Source organism: Austrofundulus limnaeus, unplaced genomic scaffold (genome assembly GCF_001266775.1).
Source record: "Austrofundulus limnaeus strain Quisiro unplaced genomic scaffold, Austrofundulus_limnaeus-1.0 Scaffold534, whole genome shotgun sequence".
NCBI classification, from domain to species: Eukaryota; Metazoa; Chordata; class Actinopteri; order Cyprinodontiformes; family Rivulidae; genus Austrofundulus; species Austrofundulus limnaeus.
This window is the reverse complement of record NW_013952936.1, coordinates 65,295-84,484: the sequence shown is the minus strand read 5'-3', so window position 1 is coordinate 84,484 and position 19,190 is coordinate 65,295. Positions and strand designations below refer to the sequence as shown.

Genomic DNA, 19,190 nt, shown 5'->3' with positions numbered 1-19,190 from the left:
AAGGGTAAATTTCCCCTCTGCGGGACAATAAAGGCTATTTCTATTCTATATTCTATTCTAAAATTAYGATTGCCTGCTTTTTATGGTTGTTTCTGACAAAATGCTAAAGCTCCCAAAACACCCGTTTTGTTTTTAGAGAAACAAAACCAGAAACCATCACTGAAAACCAGTTCACCTTTCTGTCAAATTCAAACATCTCCACTCGCATCCTGGGTTTAAATAAAGCATCGTTTTTAAAAAGTTTTCATTAAAAACTGGATCTGAACTCTCCACCAATGAAATTGTGCAGGAGTTAGTTTTTACACGCTGCATTTCCATTAACCGTGGATAAGGAGCTTTGTTGCTATTTTTCCCCCTCCAGGATAAATGTTGTTGATACTCAGAACAAATGCCAACATGACTCTCTTTACAACTGGATTTAAAGTTCTGTTCCACAGGCAGAATTTAATTTAAACAAGCCATGTTCCACAGCTGATAGTTTTGTTCCTAATAGTCTGCTGTTTAGTTGAATTTGAGGTTCCTCTATTTTTGTATCGACTGGAGGACATGATGGCACTCRCAGGAAAATATTTCATGGTAGCTGTTTTCCGCTCTACCTCCAAATGCAGCACTTCCCRTGAAGTTTAAAAATGTCTGAATTGTACATTTTGATCACCTGTCGCCGAGAGGGAAAGATGAAGAATAATGCCTTTTTTCTGTTACTAAAATATCTCACCGTTGGACAGATTTTAACAAAACTTTTAGAAAGTAATCACTGGGTGAACGTCTACAACTGGTTAGCAGGCGGAGTCAGTTTAAATCAAGATGGCTGTCACCTTTAAAAATAATAATATAAATTGACAGATGGTAGCTGAGAGTCATCACCAACACTCTTGAGTGCTATGGCTTTGTGCAAGTTGTTTAAAATGTTGCCAATAACTACTTGGAGTCAACCTTGTCTGTTAGCAAAATATCTAATCATTCAGTTTGGAAATAACTGGATTAAGATCAACAACTGATTAACTTTTAGAGACAACCAACTTCAAGATGGCTGCTACAGCTAACTCACTTAGAAAACATAATAGTTTATAAATCCTTTTATTCTACAAATACTGTTAGAATTTGGTGTGATTGTAACTGAGTCATTTATAACATATACTTCAAGTGCTACTCATTGCACAAGAGCTTGGCTTAAACTGGAAATATCAAATACAAAAGTGGTTAGATACAGTATATTCAAAACACACATTCTGAGCATGATATCTCACAAATAACAGCGCCTTTTTTATTTTATCAACTTAAGATAAGTTTAAAACTCTGGCAATCATTTCATTTATTTATTTAATCATCATTTATTTAATAATCATTTCATTAATTTATTTATTTACTTATCTTTATTCTGTCTCACCCTCTCCTGTACTGAGCTGCAGTAATGAGCACATTTGCCCACTCWGGGATCAATAAAGTTTTATCTTATCTTATCTTAAAACRACAATGCACAATAATCAATAATGCACTGAAATTAGCACAGTTGCATTTGTTGTCCTGAGCAGACAAAAATAAATAAAAACAGTTTATAAAACAAATGCAATGGGTTTCTTTAATATAAAAACTAATGTAAAAGTTTCTTTTTGCGGTGGTTTTATTTGCTGGTGAGGTGCATTAGRCTAGTAATTTTAGTGGTCATTACACAATAAATAAAAAACATACAGCTTGAGTAAAAAAAACAAAGAAAAGAGGTCTTTCCCTGGTTTTGTTTCCTAGGTCCCGCCTCCACAAATCAAAAGCGTAACTGACCACCAACACCACATTCCACGCTGTCTGCAGCGGTGGACCAAATTACCTGACTAGCTGCACCAAAACCAAAAATAACACACAGAAAACACAAGGACACGTGTGTCTAAGATAAGTGAAAACCGACCCCCCAGCGGATACCCCCAAAGGATTTAGCGAATGAATGCGTGCACGCTCTAGCGGAGCCCGCTGGATGTGCGTTTCCTCTCCGGCTGGGGCCGTTGAGACACAGAGTCAAATGTTCTTGAGGAATAAAAGAGCCATTGTTCGCCAAGGTGGTCCCAGCAGGACCGTCTATCCTACTCTTTCACACACACACACACGGAGTCAGAAACATATGCTTACACACACATCTACACAGCTCGTAGGCCACTAGACAAACAAACATTATAAACGCTGCCCTCGGTCTAATCATAGCTTTTTGTTCGAGGGTTGTAGCTGCACACAGCTAAACATTTGGTGGTGGGATGTAAACGCTGCTCTGCGAAAATCCCTCACACACACACAGATCAGGGTAATTCGGACATTGCTACTTCCTTCCTGTGGGGTGATGATGTTTAGTCTCCACACACCACAATCTGATTGGCGTGTTTGATCTCATACACTTCCTGTTTGGAAGCACCCCAACCTCCAGCTTCAGGCTCAGATCTGGGATCAGCCTTCGTCACGTAGATTCACGTGTTCCACATGTAGGAGGGTTTGATAACCAGCCTGAGATCAGATCTGTCTGCTGACAGGCTGATTCATGGCAACCCTCTGGATGAATCATCTGTCTTAACAGCAAACTGTGGCACACGTTGAGGAGGTGGCATTTGTTTCAGGTGACTGTAACTTTAGGTGGGCGAACGAACCAGATTTACCTGAAGTATGTTTGTGTAGAACTTCCTGGATTCAGTGGAAGCTGAATTAATGTTCTCACTCGATGGGATACGTCCAAAAAATTGTCAAAAACCATTGCAGAAACAGCAAGTTTCTCAGTGGCTCTGCGCTCAACAATGCAGGCTAGGTGGAGTAGTCGAACACAGATCCACTGAGCCTTCAATTCAATTCATCACCTGGTGATGTTCATCTAATAATTATTTTCTGAAATTCTCATTCAGATCCATGCAGTGGTTCATGAGATATTTCAGTAACGCACACATGCACACATACAAGCTAAAACATCATCATCCGCCTTGACACCGTGAACTAAAAACCCTCAGCAATGAATCGTGGAACCAGGCACTCTTCTCCAAAAAATACCCCCTCACCAAGTGTTTTGATGATGATGACTGTCTAACACCTTGGCTCACCATCTCCTATAGGTGTTTGAACTGAGCTGACAGTTGGTGACTGTAGGCGCCGCAGCATATGAGTCTCGTCACTTTCGTTCTCGTCAAATCACTCCGCGGCCCCGCGTGCCCCACGGTTGAAGCCATTGTCATCCTCGATAAAAATGTCCCGTTGCTGGAGATCAATTAAAACAATCTTGGATTGATTTTTAGACGATCCTTCCCTTTGAGGGATAATCGTGTCAGTAAATATTCACTCTATCTGGGAGGCACAGTTCATATGGACAGTATTTATTTTTTACAAGCTGGAATGAAAAGAAAGCAAAAATGAAATAAAAGTAACGACTTTCTACTTCTTGCCTTTTTTAAAAATGTAAGGAGTAGAAGTAAAAAGTAGGCTAAAAATAATTACTCAAGTAAAGTACAAATACAGTACCCAAAAATTCAACTTAAGTACAGTAACAAAGTTTTTGTACTTAGTTACTTTACAACTCTGAGAAGTTTAAGCATCTGTGATGGTAGGACGTGGGGGGGGGATTGGCAGATCAGAACCTTGTTTGCTGTCATGAGGGGATTGCTGGTCTTCGGGAAAGATGAGGCAGTTGATGTCAGTGGTAGCTAACATCGGGCCATAGCTTCCTGTCATCTATCCAGTCTGTGTTCAGTGACGGGTGAGTCACTGTTAAAGAATTGTCCYCACCGTAAATGTAAATAGTGCAAGCAGAAATAAAACAGCAACTTCCGCTATTATTTATGGATAGTGGCACCAAATCAGGAATACTGTGGATAAAACATAACTTGTGCTTGTTTTAGCCGGGAGATGAGAGAAAATGCAGAAAGACAAGAAATCACACGGTTACAACATTTAAAAGTTAAGGGTTGAATGTATTTTTATCCTCGACAAAATGAGCAGAAATTCTCAGGATTTCACAGAAAAATTTATGAAAGTGATTTYACAAAAAAGGTTTTGTCGAGGGGGATTTTGTTCAGGAAGAAGTTCAACCATCACATGACAAGCATGGAACAAGGGCCTAAAAATTATATTTTAAAAAAAGCACACATCTTTAAATGTCATTGGGGTTTTGTCTTATCATGCTTTGTTAGTGCCGTTACCAAGGAAAAAGTCTAATTTACAGCACGTATTTAAATATGTGGGATTAGTGGTTTGACTTACTGGTAGAAAAGTGGTCACTTATGCAAACAATAAAAAAGTTGGTAAAAAATTACACTAATGAAAGACNCACACACACACACACACACACACATGCACTCCGCTCTGCTTTCCTAAAATAAAAGATGTTAAGAATGAGAAGCGACTTTCAGAAGAAAGGAGAAGACTTTTTTAAAAAAGAGGAAGGAATTGAAAACAACACATGCAAATAAAGTTTTGCTAAAGTTATGCTTCTGAGAAATTACCCACAGGGTCAGAGGAACAAAGACAAATTCAAGCTAAATGTCTTGTGATGCTTTTTCCTTTTTTTGTCGCATGACAACAGCCTGGATATAATCTTTAGAAGTTGCGGTCTTCGTGCAACAAAATTTAAAGTTCAAGCATGAAGTTTGGACAAAAAATGCTTAAATCAAAGAAAGGTAATCAAACTGTTTATTTTTTTGTTTGTTTCTTTTTTTTTTTTGCAAAATGTCTCATTAAATGCTGGAGGGGTTTTAGTGAAACTCACAAAAAATGAATGTATCCCTACAATTGTTTAATTTGTGGAGTTAATCCAATTTACAATGCAACTAATCAGCTTTAAGCAACAACAAAATTGTTATAACTCAAAATTGCAGGTATAAAAATAAAATCTGGTGAGGTAGTAGCTGAGATTCATCCTCAGCATGAAGTCCAAGCACAAACTGATCGTGGGATAAAACGTTACCTTATAATGGTACATGATGATGATTTTATTCTGATACTCTGGCATAAAATCTGGCAGGAAATATGCATTTATTCAAGAAATGCTGCAACATTATTTTAATGGAATTGTAGGCCCGTCTTTGCGGGACAACATAACAGTTTGTCTTTCATAAAAAAAAGAATTTTTACAGTGCAATTAAATTTTATCCCGTGTTAATTGGGAGTTACGAGTGGCGAATAGCAATGTAATGGTTTAATTTGTTAACAAGACTCCACATGCAACCGATGCACGCTGCATGGAATCTGTGCACTGAAAGTGTAAAATGCATAAAAGCAGCCATTAATCTGAACCATCATCCATAGTGAAAGCAAAGCAAAAGCCATGAAAATGCTCCTTTAAATGCTGAAATGTGGCACAATCAATTTGCCACGACAGATATGTCAGCTGTGGGACGACATGCAAACCCTGGAGGGGTCAGTTGGAACGTTATGGACTACAGGACCTGGCTTCTGGATCTGTGGAGGCCTGGATCTGCTCCATATCTGCCCTCACGACCCGGTAGTTACAGCCATTTTAAAAATTTCAACTTTAAAAGCTGCTAAACGTCACTTCTACCCAAAGATTTATGTGGATTATTGCCATATTCATTAGACAACAAATATTGGAGCATTTCTGATAATATTTTATTATCAAGTAATAAAACTGATGTAATTTTCTAACAAACCTTTCAGGATGATGCAATTTATCCTAAATCAATGGTTTGTTCAAGTAGGAAAAACAGAGATTCCTCATCCTGAATGATTTAGAGACTTCGTGTCAAAATGTTTACCCTGAACATAAAAACTTGATTGACTCATTTTTTTCTGAATCAGCGTGTTGCACAGGAGCACTTCCTGGTGACGGCGAGCAGCTGTGACTCATCAGTTGTGCTCAGTKTAAGAGTTTCTTGTCATAAGTTGTCTCAAAGGCCAGAAGAAGCCACTGAAATGAATGTTGTCTTTCTTCATTAGTCTATTTATTGCCCTCTGCTCGGACATGGTGTGGTTGTGAAAGTGGCAGCTCTTTTACTTTTTCTCGTCTCTTAAAGGTTTGGTTGTGCATCCTGACAGACGTGGCGCACAGACAGAGCTTTAACAGGAAGGAAGGTTGATAAAAAAGCTGTCCCAGGGTTTGACAGGGTGAGTGAAACCCAGCGAGCACAGATCACTCCTCATGTCCACACAAACACATGTATTCACTGATGTCTCTTTTCATTTAGACTGTCACACTCAYACACACCCCCAACAGATCTCACTTCCTCTGTCAGACTGCTAAATTACAGCTCTCTGTCGTCTTGCCCGTCTCTCTCTTCCCTTCTTGTCTCTCTCACCTCTGTCTGCGAGACACRCAGGGACACATGTTGTCGCTCTCTCATTGTCAGTCGAACTGCGAACTTAAGATGTCTGAGCACATTTGCTGCATCGTAATCTTTTACCGCGTTAAAAAAAAAAGAATTGCATCATTTGTTGCGTGGGTGTCCTGAAATGCCCTCTGAGGACAAATAAGGACAGGATTCTGAGGAACGAAACCAGGCCCGTTTTTAAATTAAATAAAAAATCTGAACTTGCCATGCGAAACAGCTGAGATAAAAAGATAAAGCGGTACAGTTTCAGGTAATCTGGTGGTAAAATAATGATTTAGAAAGATAATAATTCTCCACATTAGAGGTAATCCAAGACATTATTTGGTCTCAGACGTTTTAGTGCTTTTGTTTTCCCACCTGCTCTACTTTCAGCGTGTTTGCTGTGAATGTTTTGGATGCTGATATGATGCTGTGGGCCAAACAAATCAACGGTGCCCTCTGGCTTCCTCCTGACATTAATAGCACTGATGTCGAGTTCACGGCTGTTTATTGTTGACTGACTTATCCAGGTCATGAGAGACGTTCAACTTGATGTTTTAAACACGAACCRAGTCCTTTAAGTATTGGGATGTGATTTACATTCGTGGCACAAGGCGGGTAAGCTGACCACAGCTGCACAGGAAAACTTTATGAGAACACCCTTTAAAGAAGATCAAGGTGGTGAAGACGTGAGCTCTGATTGGCTAACACTTTGAGCTGGGCTACGACTGTTTCCTGTGTCGAATCGTGTGTAATTTTTCACAATTCCTATACTTTCCTGAACCAAAAAACTAWAAGATTTCAGGATAGATATGAGCCGGTTGAGCCAGGCCACAAACAGTTCATTGTCTGCTTAAAGCTCTATCATGCAAAGAATAATCCATACGTGAACACYGTCCAGAAACTCTGCTGTCTTCTATGGACTAAAGCTTTTTTTTTTTAAATAACCTGAGGCAAAGTGGAAAAACTGATCATCTGTACTGAAAAGAGGCACCATCTGGCCTCTCTGATGGTATGGGGTGCATTAATGCATCTGGCATGGGCATCTTACACATTTAGAAATGCTCCATCAAAGCAGAAAAGYGTCTACAGGTTTCAGAGCAACATGTGCTCACACTGAGCAAAATAAATCCATCAAAGACGACCCAGAACTGATAAACAGCTAGAATCCTGTGTCAGGCCAGAACGGGACAACAATCCCTCCAAACAAACAACAAAAAACTCATCCTAGATGTTAACAAACGGTTGTTCAAAGAAGTAGTGAAGCACCTGTTGCTGCCATGAATGTCAAAATTACTACATTTATTAGAATATGTGGTGGAACTAATACTTTTGTGTTTAAGCAAGTAAWTCATGACATCCTTTAATGACCTAGGTTTTCATGACATGCTGTTCATCTGCAGACAGAATGATTAAAGTCAGAACAAGATTTGCTAACAACAGTCATTCTTAGATATCACTTGTGTTTATTTTTGTGTTTTCCATTGACCTTGTATCAAATCTTGCTAAGATGACAGAATGGTGTTTGTTAATATATATATGAGGCCTCTGGAGACACAGTGTACAACAACAGTGGACAGTGGAGAGACAGTGACAGAGAGAAGCAGAGGCACAGAGACAGGCCAGGTTGTTCTCTGTGTTTCCTGTTGTTGTAATAAAACTCAGCTGATCATCTCACGGAGTACCTTCATTCTTGGACCACGTATTTCTGTCTTTGTTAAATAAATATTACCATAACAAATACATTCTACAACATTTTATACGTTTACTTAGTTTGAGATTAGCAAATCATATATTAGATGTTTGTAGATTTTGTGAAGAATATTTAGTGAACTCATAATAAAAATATCTGCATTTGTATTTTCTACAAAACCAAGAATTTAATCTGCCATTTAGAAGCAACTGACGCAAAATGTTTCCTGAATCACATAAAATATTTATAAAAGTTGGTAGTTATTGCTAAAAAAAAGGCATCTTTGTCAACTCAAATAGACTTACAAAGATGAGGGGGAAATGTCACAAAACAAACTTGCATTGAAATGTAAAAATAATCATAAGGAATGACATTTAAAAATAAAACTTTACATAAACACAAGGTGGCGAAATGTTTGGATGAAATGATGGCAGACTCCCCTCCTCTCCTCTCCCCTCCTCTCCTGTACAGAATCTACAGCCCAGCCTAATCATTGTCATTACAGCTGTTTGAGAAACTGTTTCCAAACAGGCAATCTAAGCCTGTCTCAATAATTAGCAAAGGGGAAGACGTCTTTGTGGGAAAAAAACAGCTCTTCTCCCTCCTCCCATCGCCGCCAATCTGAGAACACAAAATCAGATCTGTCTCCGAGAACACACACCAAAAAAAAAATCTACCTCCATGTGTGTTTTTGTGCATGATTCTCAGTGTTTGTGTGCGCGCAGGTTGCACTTATTGTGCTGCCGAGACAGCTTGACTGAAAACCAACTGACAAGAAACATTTGAAGCAGAAAAAAAAAGCAGGGAGGGAAAAAATTGTGCACACACACACACACCCACACACACACACACACACACACACACAAAACAACCTGTCAAGAGCAAAATGCTTCTAATTTTTCTGTCATCTGCCAGCCGTTTAACAAGACAAGAGCGCTCTGCCCCCACACTCCTCCTCGAAGCCACAAGAGACAGAGGAAAAGGAGGGAGGAGGAAAAAAAGACAAGGATGGAGATTCTGATATGTCTTTTTCCTGTCTGTAAACGTTCAACTCATTTAACCTTTCTTCTTCTGCAGGTTGTGATCTTCCCCTCTGATTCTCCATGGCCTCCCCTCCCCTCGTCGCTCCTACCTCAGACAGCGGAGGAACAAAGTGTGTATTTGTAAGTGTCAGGGGAGGCAGGGTAATAAGCACTTAGCCAGTGGCCCGGTCTCTCTCAGACCAGCCTCCTGCTCTCTGCCTCTGGCTTTCTCTGAGGGGAAACAATGTTTATAGTAAAGCTTCTGTTCACTTTAATATGGTACATTAAGCTGATGCTGCTGTCAGCTCACATGAGAGCACAGACAATGTGTGTATGTGTGTCTCAGCACGTCTCATTCTGCGCACGCTGGTTTGTGGATACATTTGCACTCAATTATGTCTGTTTGTAATGTGTGTGTGTCTGTGTGTGTGTGCGCGCGCTGTCAGCTCTATGTTTTCTGCTCTCCTAACACAGCTGAAGATCGGCGGAGACAGGCGGATAGATGAAATATTTTAACTACGGCGCGTTTAAAAGAACAACAGATGCTTTATTCTGCTAATTAGCACTTAGCACAGAGAACAGCTAYGGTGCAATCGCGTACACTGGCAGGACCGTTATCCAAGCTCAGCTGGGGTTTGGAGGAGTCCCACTCCACTCGCCAAATCCGATCCCGCTCCCTCTCCGCCAAACCTGGAGCGTCAACACGAGCCGAAGCCTTAGCAAAGGTGAAACAGTGAAAATATGAAACAGACAGTTTTCTATTGAAGTGACAAAAGTAACCTGACACGATGACAGCTCAGAATGACTCTGAGTCTGTTCTATCTTCCTCTAAATGTTTGAAAATGTTAAATATTCATGTAAAAGATAGACGGACAGAAGTTATTTTAGGTACGAAGTTTGCAAATTGAAAATCAATCACCTTTGAACCTCAAAAAGGCTCTAACTCCCATTATTTACAACATAAGTACTTATTCAAAACTATTGATACTGCTTTTAAYCATTGTTTGCACAAACTTTGTGAGAAATAAGTAATTTTCTAAGAACTACATGAACACTTTTAGTACATAATATCATGAAAGTCGATATAAAGTTTTTGTCAGCTCTTGTCTGCTGGATTAGCAAAAAACAATTTCTTAAGTCTTTTATTTTGTAAAAGACTTCAGCACATCTGTGCTCTGTCCAAAAATAAGAGTTCCTATCAGGCAGCTTGTAGTGTGAAACAAGAACGTACTCGCATCTCGACAATATGTCAGCTAAACATTTCCTAAACCCATCACTAGAAAAAAAAAACCTGTGACTAAATCCGCCCTAAAAAGGCTGAGTGGTTCTTCGACTTTGTTTATATTAGGTGAAGAGGCTGAAGCTAAGTGATCATAACTAAAAGTAGCAAACCTCTGGATAAATGACACAAAAAGAAAAACACTAACAAAAAGCTAAAATAACCAAAAAACACTAACTAAAAGTTATTAGTGTCAAAATGTTAGCTATAAACAGCAAAACACTAGCTAAAACTAGCAAAACATTTCCGAAAAGTAAAGGTTGCAGTAGTTTGGTAGCTAAAAATTAAAAGTAGTAAAAGTGGAACTCAACCATGAAAGTAGCAATAGGCTGTCTAAAAGCTATAACTAGCAGAAATGTAGCTAAAAGTACTAAAAGTCTTGCTAGAAGCACAAATTAGCAAACATCTGTGTTAAAGCTAAAAGTAGCGGTTGGTARCTAAAAGYAAAAAGTAACAAAAGGGGAACTAAAAACTAAAAGTAGCAAATATTAGCAAAAAAGTAGAAAATGGCTGTCTAAAACCTATAAATAGCAAAAGGTTAGCTAAAAGCTAAAAGTAGAATAGTATTAAGTCAAAAAAGGCTGACGGCAAGCTAAAGACAAGCTAAAAGTAGCAAAATAATAAAAGTATCAAAAGACTAGCTAAAGGCTAAAAGTATTAAAAGGCTTGTTAGAATCTCAAAGTTGATAATCTGACTAAAAGCTAAAAGTAGCAGAGTGATAGCTAAATAATAAAAGTAACAAAAGTCTAGCTAAAAGTTGCAAAAGGTTAGCTAAAAGTAGCAGAACTGTAGATATAAGTTTTAAAAGGTTTGCTAGAAGCTCCAAGTAAAAAATATCTGACTAAAAGTTAAAAGTAGCAGAATGATAGCTAAAAATAAAAAGTAAAAAAGTCTTGCTAAAAGTAGCAAAAGGCTGGCTAAATACTAAGAGCTAAAAGTAACAAAAAGCGACCTAAAAGTTAAAAATACCAGAACATTTGCTAAAATTTCAAAGAAGCAAAAGTAAACAAAAACAGAGCAAGTATGCCGAGACAGATTTCAAAACCAACAATGTTTGTGCAAGAATTGAAGAGCTATTATTGTTTTTTTATAAATGTCTATATTCAGAAAATATAAAAATTACAAAACCCAAAAGTGATGGCACCCATTTCCTTAAATAGCTGAATGTATTTATGAATGGCTAAATTAGCACAAATTCAATAAGAACAGAAAATTAACACAAAAAAACTGGGAAACAATAGTGTGGATTAACAATATAAACAAAAATGAAGTAAATGTGTGTGCAAGGATGAGATGTAGGTCGGGTATTCTTCATAGTTTTCTGGAATGTTGTTCAGCTCGAGGCTCAGTATATCTAGATGTAAAAAAAAAGACTAATCCATTAGCAAAGATCAGCGCGGCTCAGCCAGGTCTGCTAGTTTTGTCCTTATATAGGGCAGGAGAGAGGAGAGTCATCTAACACCCCAGTCAGCGTAAGTCACAGCAAACATAAATTAAACAGCGAGCGAACAAGAGTTAGTTTAAGAAAACAACAGGCTGAGGCTGTCTGCTTCAATTCTGTCACACAAAACAACAAGTGCAATCGAAGTGGAACTGTACGCACAAACAATGCTGGATCTTTGTGTTGGTGCTTTTCTTCAGTAACTAAGACGTCACTTCTGATATCGGCTATAGAACAGCCTGTGTGTGTGTGTGTGTGTGTGTGTGTGTGTGTGCGTGTGTGTGTGTTTGACAGGTTATTGCAGTGACATGTCCCCTCTGCCCAGAGATGCTTGTGTACTCTGCTCTCCTCTCCTCTGACACTTAATCAATGCACTGGAAGCAGCCTTTCACACACAATCTAATTATATGGAAATGAAGGGAGACCAAGGAGGCCCTATGCTAAGTGTTTGAACACATACACACACACGCGCACACTTTTAATTCCTCAGAGATGACTATTCGCTCAGAGGAGAGCTGTAGAGAAGGAACTAAAAAACATAAAACTCTAGCTGTGTTTCCATTGCAAATGTGCGCAAAACTTTGTCGATATTCTGTTAATGTCGAAAAACACAGTTTCGCAACTGCAGTGTTTCAATTAAGTATGAAATGCTATTAAAGTTACGCATGAATATGTTTGTTCTCCCGATAAGTCATTACAAACATAGCGGCAATGGATGTAAGCACATAGCATGTTGCTACTGCGACACTATTTTATTATGTGTTGTCATGGTGTTTCAGGCATGTAACTAAAATTATTTCGATCAAGGCATTACAATAGTTACACAACAGTTTATAAGAATCAATACTTAATAAGGAAAACTAAGAAAATTATGTGGTGCTTTCAAATCAGTGTCTAAATGACTAATAAATTCCTTCAATGATATTAAAATTGATAGAAGARCATCTAGATGGTCCGCTGTAGCACAGCTGATCACAAACAGGAAGCTGAAAATCTACACCTTTAGACGCCTCACTGAGCCACAAATCCTGGCTCACCGTGAACTGCTCAGAAAATGTGAACGCAACCAGGAGAGAGGAGATCTTGATCGAGAAAAAGCAAGCTGACAGCTGTCAGTGAATCCTATTTCAGCTCAAGTCCAAACACACACACACACACAAGTGTGCGCACACACACGTGTCAATTACAGCTGTGGTGAGCTGAGCAGTAGTGAACTGATTGGGTCACATCTTGCGCCCCTGCAGCCACTGTCAGCAGCAGACAAACAATAAAACGGACATCACCTGACAGAGAGATATGCACAAACATACACAAATCTCACATACAGCATGCAGGTCCAGTCAGAACCAGATCAGTATCTGGGAACACAAACAGAACCTGGGCACAGAAATAACTTTATCACCAAAACATAAAAGGTTCTTGTTGTAATATTAGTCTAACTTGACTCAGCATTTTAGATGAGTTCATGTATTATTGCCCTTTCACAAGGTTATGTGACTTTTTTCTTTGAAATCAGTTAGTTTTAATTTACAGTGGATTTGCTAAGTTTTTATTAGTTATTATTGCATTTTAATGCTTAGTTTTAGTTTAGTTTTTATTAGTTCTAGTATTAGTTTTTTTATAGTTTATTTGCCAATGCATCCTCCAGCTTGTGATGTTCCTGTGACTTCACTAACCAACAGCTAATTGGTCACTAAAGCAGTCTATTATAGCGACACCTTCCTAAAATAAATGCGTAACTCAATTTTGCCAACTAAGGACTTGGGTGATTATTTTAGGACGATGACAATAGTTGTCTCCAACCCGGTGCTACTTGTTGCTTGTTTTTCATGGCAGCTACTGACAGAAGTTAGCATGTAAAGATAGTCACAGTTAGCATCTTGTGTGAGTTTGATTCATACAGTTTTTCTCTTGAGAAGTATCCCAACTATTTCTTCACCTGTTTCCACTACAAGACGCTTTGATTTTTCTTGCAGTCATATTCAAAGAAATCCCAAAGTGGACTTTGTCGCTTTCTCCCAAACTTTACTGTCGTTATTTGGCAGATGATGCTGAGCAGCAGACTGTAAACAAATGTTGTTACGGCCCACAGCTAAAGGGAAACTACTCAATTAAAAATAAATAAATAAATAAAGATCCACACGGCTCAAAATAAATGGACAAACACTAAAACTAAGGATATTCTATCTACTATTTCAGTTAGTTTTAGCTATTTTTGTAAAACAAATTATACAGTTTTAGTTAGTTATCGTTTTTTATTGCAGTTTTTATTTATTTTAGTTAATTAAAATGTTTTTTCAATTTCAGTTTTCGTTATTTAGTTAGTTTTAGTTAACTATAATAACCCTGCTGTAAACCACACTGTTGGTTTTCCTGAGTTACTTCAGTGAAATTAGCAGAAACTTTTTCTGCTGGGGAAGGATGGAGATGTTAGTCAAACCTTAAAATAATAAACTGGTACATGTTGTGAATTACTCCCAGCTGCTATAGCTAATTTTAGCTTTAAGCTGCAGTAGGTAGTTTAGAGAAAACTGTGGACTGAAAATTTGAAAAGGCACAACTTACAGGTCCCTCCCACTTGCCAGACAAGCTTTATTTTTTCACAAATGGTCTGTTTCATATTCTACTGTCAGGACATGATGACAGTTTTAACCAATATGTAAAAAAATACTTTTTATGAAACTGCAGCTTTAATGTCTGTAAAATTGAATGAGTTGTTGCCACTTTTGTGTTGGCTGTCCAGTTGTTCATGAGGCAACAACATTACCATTTGCCCTGACCAGTGCTGTAGTTCTCGAGGAAGGTCTTGGTCTTTAAACCGGTCCTAAGACCACTTTTTGATGGTTTCTGACATTGAGGATTCGGCATCCTCCACAACTGTGGAAATACCTCTAAATTGCCAGAATATTGTCCAATTTATTTACCATCTTTGCTTTTATTGGACTTAAAAACGTACAGATTCAAACCCAAATGTGACTCGTTGCTTATTATATATTTTTATTACCGCTGTCACCCAACCCCACCCCTTTCACTCGCATGAGGCACTCCAAGAAAGTCAGCAGTGGTTGTCTGGGAGCGGAAGATGTCTGCAGAGTCTTCAGTTATATAAATCATAAAGAATAAGCTAATAAACTTTAGTAATCTGCATCTGTACCAGAATTCTTTACCAGGCTCTTACACAAAGAGATTCAGGCAATATTAGCCGAACATTTTATGTTAGCTACCTGTGTACAGTATGTTTTAGGACACTAGTTTCTGTTTGTTTTGTTTTTATGGTCTTGACTTGGTCTCAGTTTAATACTATCCTTTACTCTTCAGGTGATAAACGTTCCCATTTTTAGCAAAGATATAAAATGTCAATTAAGTAAAATTGTCAAACCAAACATTACTCAAAGGCAGGACTGAACCACGGTGGACTTCATCATTAGAATAATACAGATCAGAGACTAAGAACACAAAAAGAAAAAAGGAACAAAAAAATCATTAAAAGACGCAGCAAACACAAAGAGAGGGTTATGAGAACAGTGCAACAAAAGATTTTAACAGAGGCCGAGCAATCCATGAAGACAAAGTGATAAAGAGTGTGCGTGTGTGTGTGTGTTTTGGTTATTAGAGGGTTCTGATTGTCTTGGCGTCCTATCAGGTGGCATCAAACCCATGCCCGATCTAGAGGGGGAACTACAAAGTGGATCCCGGGGCCTGCAGAAGGAAGCCTTTTTGATCGCGCTAATTAAAAGCCATTTTGTTTAAAACAAACAGACACACGTCTAATTGGCTCTTTTCCATAAAAAAGGGAAGGATGTTGAAAGTGGAAGAAGGCATCATAGAGGGAGGAAATGTGTGAAGTAGTGCTGGATCAGAGGGAAGCTGTGCTAAACTTGGCATGTCCATCGTTTCTGCACAGGCATATAGGCTGGGAAACACACACACACACACACACACACACACAATGATATGACCCACTACTGGGAACTGTACCCTAAAAAGAGGTCATAGATGAAAATGACAAGAAAACACACTCAGTCACAATCACAAAGATTTTTTGTTGTTGTTGTTGAACATTTAATGGAACTGAAAAGTCCTCTGAGTGTGCGTTGAGAATATCTCCCAGCTTCTACCAACACAAGTTTCAGCTCAATATCTCCAAAACTGACCGAGTTGTAGTCATTTCTTTGTTTTCTAAGATGAGCTGGCCGTGACGGCCTTCTTGAATTACGATGATTCCAAAAATTAATCATCGCTGGTTTCAACGGATGACAAAGTTTTATACAAAGATTCTGGACGCTCTGATTGGATGAGTCTTGGCTTCTATCATACCCAATTTTAGTTCAATATCTATAAATCTGACCGTATTATAACCATTTTTTTTCTTTGCTCACATCAATTAACTGTGACAGCCTTATTAAATTGTCTCTAAATGTATGATTATTTCATGAAAGTCTGCCCAGTGGTGTATGAAATATTATGCTAACACATACAAACAAGTATATTGCATGAGGTTCAGAGTGAGATGCGGCTTTAAGTGGAGGAGTTTAAATATCTTGGGGTTTTGTTCACAAGCGTTGGAGAACAGGGTGTTGGTGGGGTTACATGTAGGGTGTGATAACAGATATTTAACATACAGATGTTTAATAAAACTGCTGCAGATTAGGTTCCAACAATACAAGCATCTAATTTGAAATAGGTTGCCCTGTGATGGACTTGCGAACTGGTCCAGGGTGTACCCTGCCCCTCGCACTGTGACTGCTGGATATGGGCACCAGTGACCCACGTGACCCTGAAAGGAAGAAGCGTGTACAGAAAATGGATGGATGGATGGATGGATGGATGGATGGATGGATAGATGGATAATTTGAAATAATGAAAACCTGCCATAAATTGGCACTGTCCTTTTTACAGCACAAACACAACTGTAAACAAAAAAAAAACAAGTTTACACAGAGCCTCTGTCAGTTGTCCAATACATAATTTCTCTGCATTTAAGGTTTCAACTATAACTTCAAACAAACAAAATGGTTTTGCTGCTTTTCCTTTTGTTAGATTTGAATATCCTTTGGTCCAAACCTCTTCATTCCAGTTTGTCCTACAGAGAAGTTGAAGCAAATGAGCACAAAATTAAATAATCCACCTCATTCACGTTAATCTTGATTGCCATTGTACCTACTCAGTCTACGACAAGCCACACCCACTAACCAAGATGAGTATCAGTATCAGATCAACACTAGGGTGATGAGATTGATTATTTTGTATACACTATTCGCACTATTGCACAGTCTAAGTGTTTGGAGTTAGTCATTAGTCGTCATCATTGTCCTGTGTCCTATGGAAGCTTTTGTTGTTGTTGTTATTGTTGACACCATTATATTTATATTTTTGTTGCATGTCTGCTTCTTTCTTGTCATTTTGCACATTTTATTTTTGTTGTAGTTGGTTAATACAAAACATTTTTGTTTGCCTAAAATATTTGTCCTGTGTTTTATTGTAATTGACTAACTAAGGCAAAAATCAAGTATTTGTATTGGCATCAGAATCGGCGATGGTAGCTTTACATTTACTTGGTATCGGATCAGTACCAAAATTCCTAATATCACCCACCCCTACCATAAACACCTGCATTCAAGGCACGTTATTGTACGTCACTGACTGACCCTGGACTGAACAAAAATAACCCCAATGAGCAGCAAACAGAGGGGGCGGGGCAAGACATCTGTCAATCATTCTGTATGAATGTAAATATCTGTAGATATAAAACTTAGCCCTGTGGAAAGACTCTGGGATTTTCTCCAGACTGTTTTTGTGCAAGTTTTGTTGTAAATTGCACAAATTGTGATGCAATATTTTAAATTTTTATTTAATAGGGATTTTAACATGGTTATTATAAACACCAGGGAGGGGTTAACCTTTAGCCTACTTATAGCAGCCGTACCTGATGAGGTGTGACACCAACAGGTGAATCTGTGAAGCTCACACAGTGTCGCAGACTCCGAAAAAAATGAGATTGTGGATACAGGTGGTGAACAATAAATAATCAGGATGAGGGGGGAAAAAAATCACAACAGTAGTCATTTTCTGGCTCACATGATCTGTTATTAATTTAATTTTGCACGGACCCTTAATTTTTTTTTTTCTCGGTGGGGGGGGTGCATTATTACTTTGAGCAAATTAATGAGGTAAACGTAATGATCTATGATGATCAAAGGATATCAGTGTTGGGTGAAGTATAGCCACCAATTAGTAAAACAAGCACAGGAAAGGGACTAAAATATGCACCGATGCGCTTGATGAAAAGACGGGGTCAGAGAGAATGGACTAATTTCACAAATGAAACGAAGTGAACCAAGTTGGGCCTGTGTGTGTGTGTGTGTGTGTGTGTTCCAGGAGGAGGTGGGGTGTGTATGCGGGTCATGTTTGGATTCCCCCTGGGTTTGTGAGCAGAGAGAGAGAGCAAGGTCCCAAAAGAGCAGCAGGAGAGGAGCTGGCTTCACTTTGATAACAATAATAAGGTATTTCTCTCTCCCTCACTGTCTCTCTTTTTTTTTTTTTAATCCCGTTTTGGCACAACGAGCACTGCTGTGCTTATTTGATCCATGAAAGATGCTTGTTATGTTTTTTTTAAGAGTTTGATGCACAAAGGAACAGAAGAAAAAAGTTTGGAATTAAGCAGCCTCTGTCCAACTTGGACTTTAGTTCATTAAAAAACAAAACCTCGAGGGGTGCAGAACTTCTTTATTGCCTGATGCTGCAAACAGTGGACCATCATGTAATTACCAGTGCCTGTCTGTTTGTGTTTGTCTGTTAGCAAAATATCTCAGAAACCCCTGAACTGATGGGCGCCACAGACAACTAATCATAGGAAACACAAAAATGACAAGAAATTTTACATGTATTAATGTTTTTGTCTGTGTTTTATTTTTTTGTTTGTTAGCAAAATATCTCATGAACGTCTGCATTTTAATGAAACTTTCAGAAATTAATGGGTGTTCCTCAACAACTGATCAACTTTTGAGATCAACCCAATTTAAAGGTGGCTGCCTCACCTTTACTCTGAGCTAGAACTGGGCAATATGAACTAAAATCAATATCACAATATATTGACCAGTTCACCTCGATAACGATAAATGCATGATAAAACTTACTACCACCCCCCACCACACACAAGTACACACTATAGTATAGTCATAACACTATACACTGTGTCCATGTTCTTAGTCAAAGTTCACAGTTCAGATTTTGAGCAGCTTTTCTGTAGTTTATACTGTTTGTCATTTTAGTGTTTTTAACATTGAATAAAAAACATTTTTGTCAAGACTTGAGTCAGATATAGTCATAGAAATATTTAAACATTTCCATAACTTTTCAGTGCAAACAAACACATTATGTATTATAATTTTATATATAAAAAATATACCAAATATGTTTTTTTACCGCACAAAAAAAACACAACTACAATTTTTTATTTGTTAAACTGACTTT

The 19,190-nt window shown here is 38.3% G+C and overlaps 1 protein-coding gene and 1 long non-coding RNA gene across 3 annotated transcripts in view; one reads left to right on the top strand and one right to left on the bottom strand.

Annotated features, from left to right (window-relative positions):
• Positions 1-19,190, top strand: part of LOC106530582 (uncharacterized) — an 84,933-nt gene that overhangs the window by 33,462 nt on the left and 32,281 nt on the right. For both annotated transcript variants that reach the window (XR_001311809.1, XR_001311808.1), the window contains exons 2-4: positions 5,988-6,078; positions 9,052-9,137; positions 18,096-18,220. This is a non-coding gene — a long non-coding RNA (uncharacterized LOC106530582). The remainder of the gene's footprint in view (positions 1-5,987; positions 6,079-9,051; positions 9,138-18,095; positions 18,221-19,190) is intronic.
• LOC106530581 (transcription factor SOX-5) overlaps positions 1-19,190 on the bottom strand; it is a gene marked incomplete at its 3' end in the record, with an annotated part of 225,596 nt that overhangs the window by 201,253 nt on the left and 5,153 nt on the right.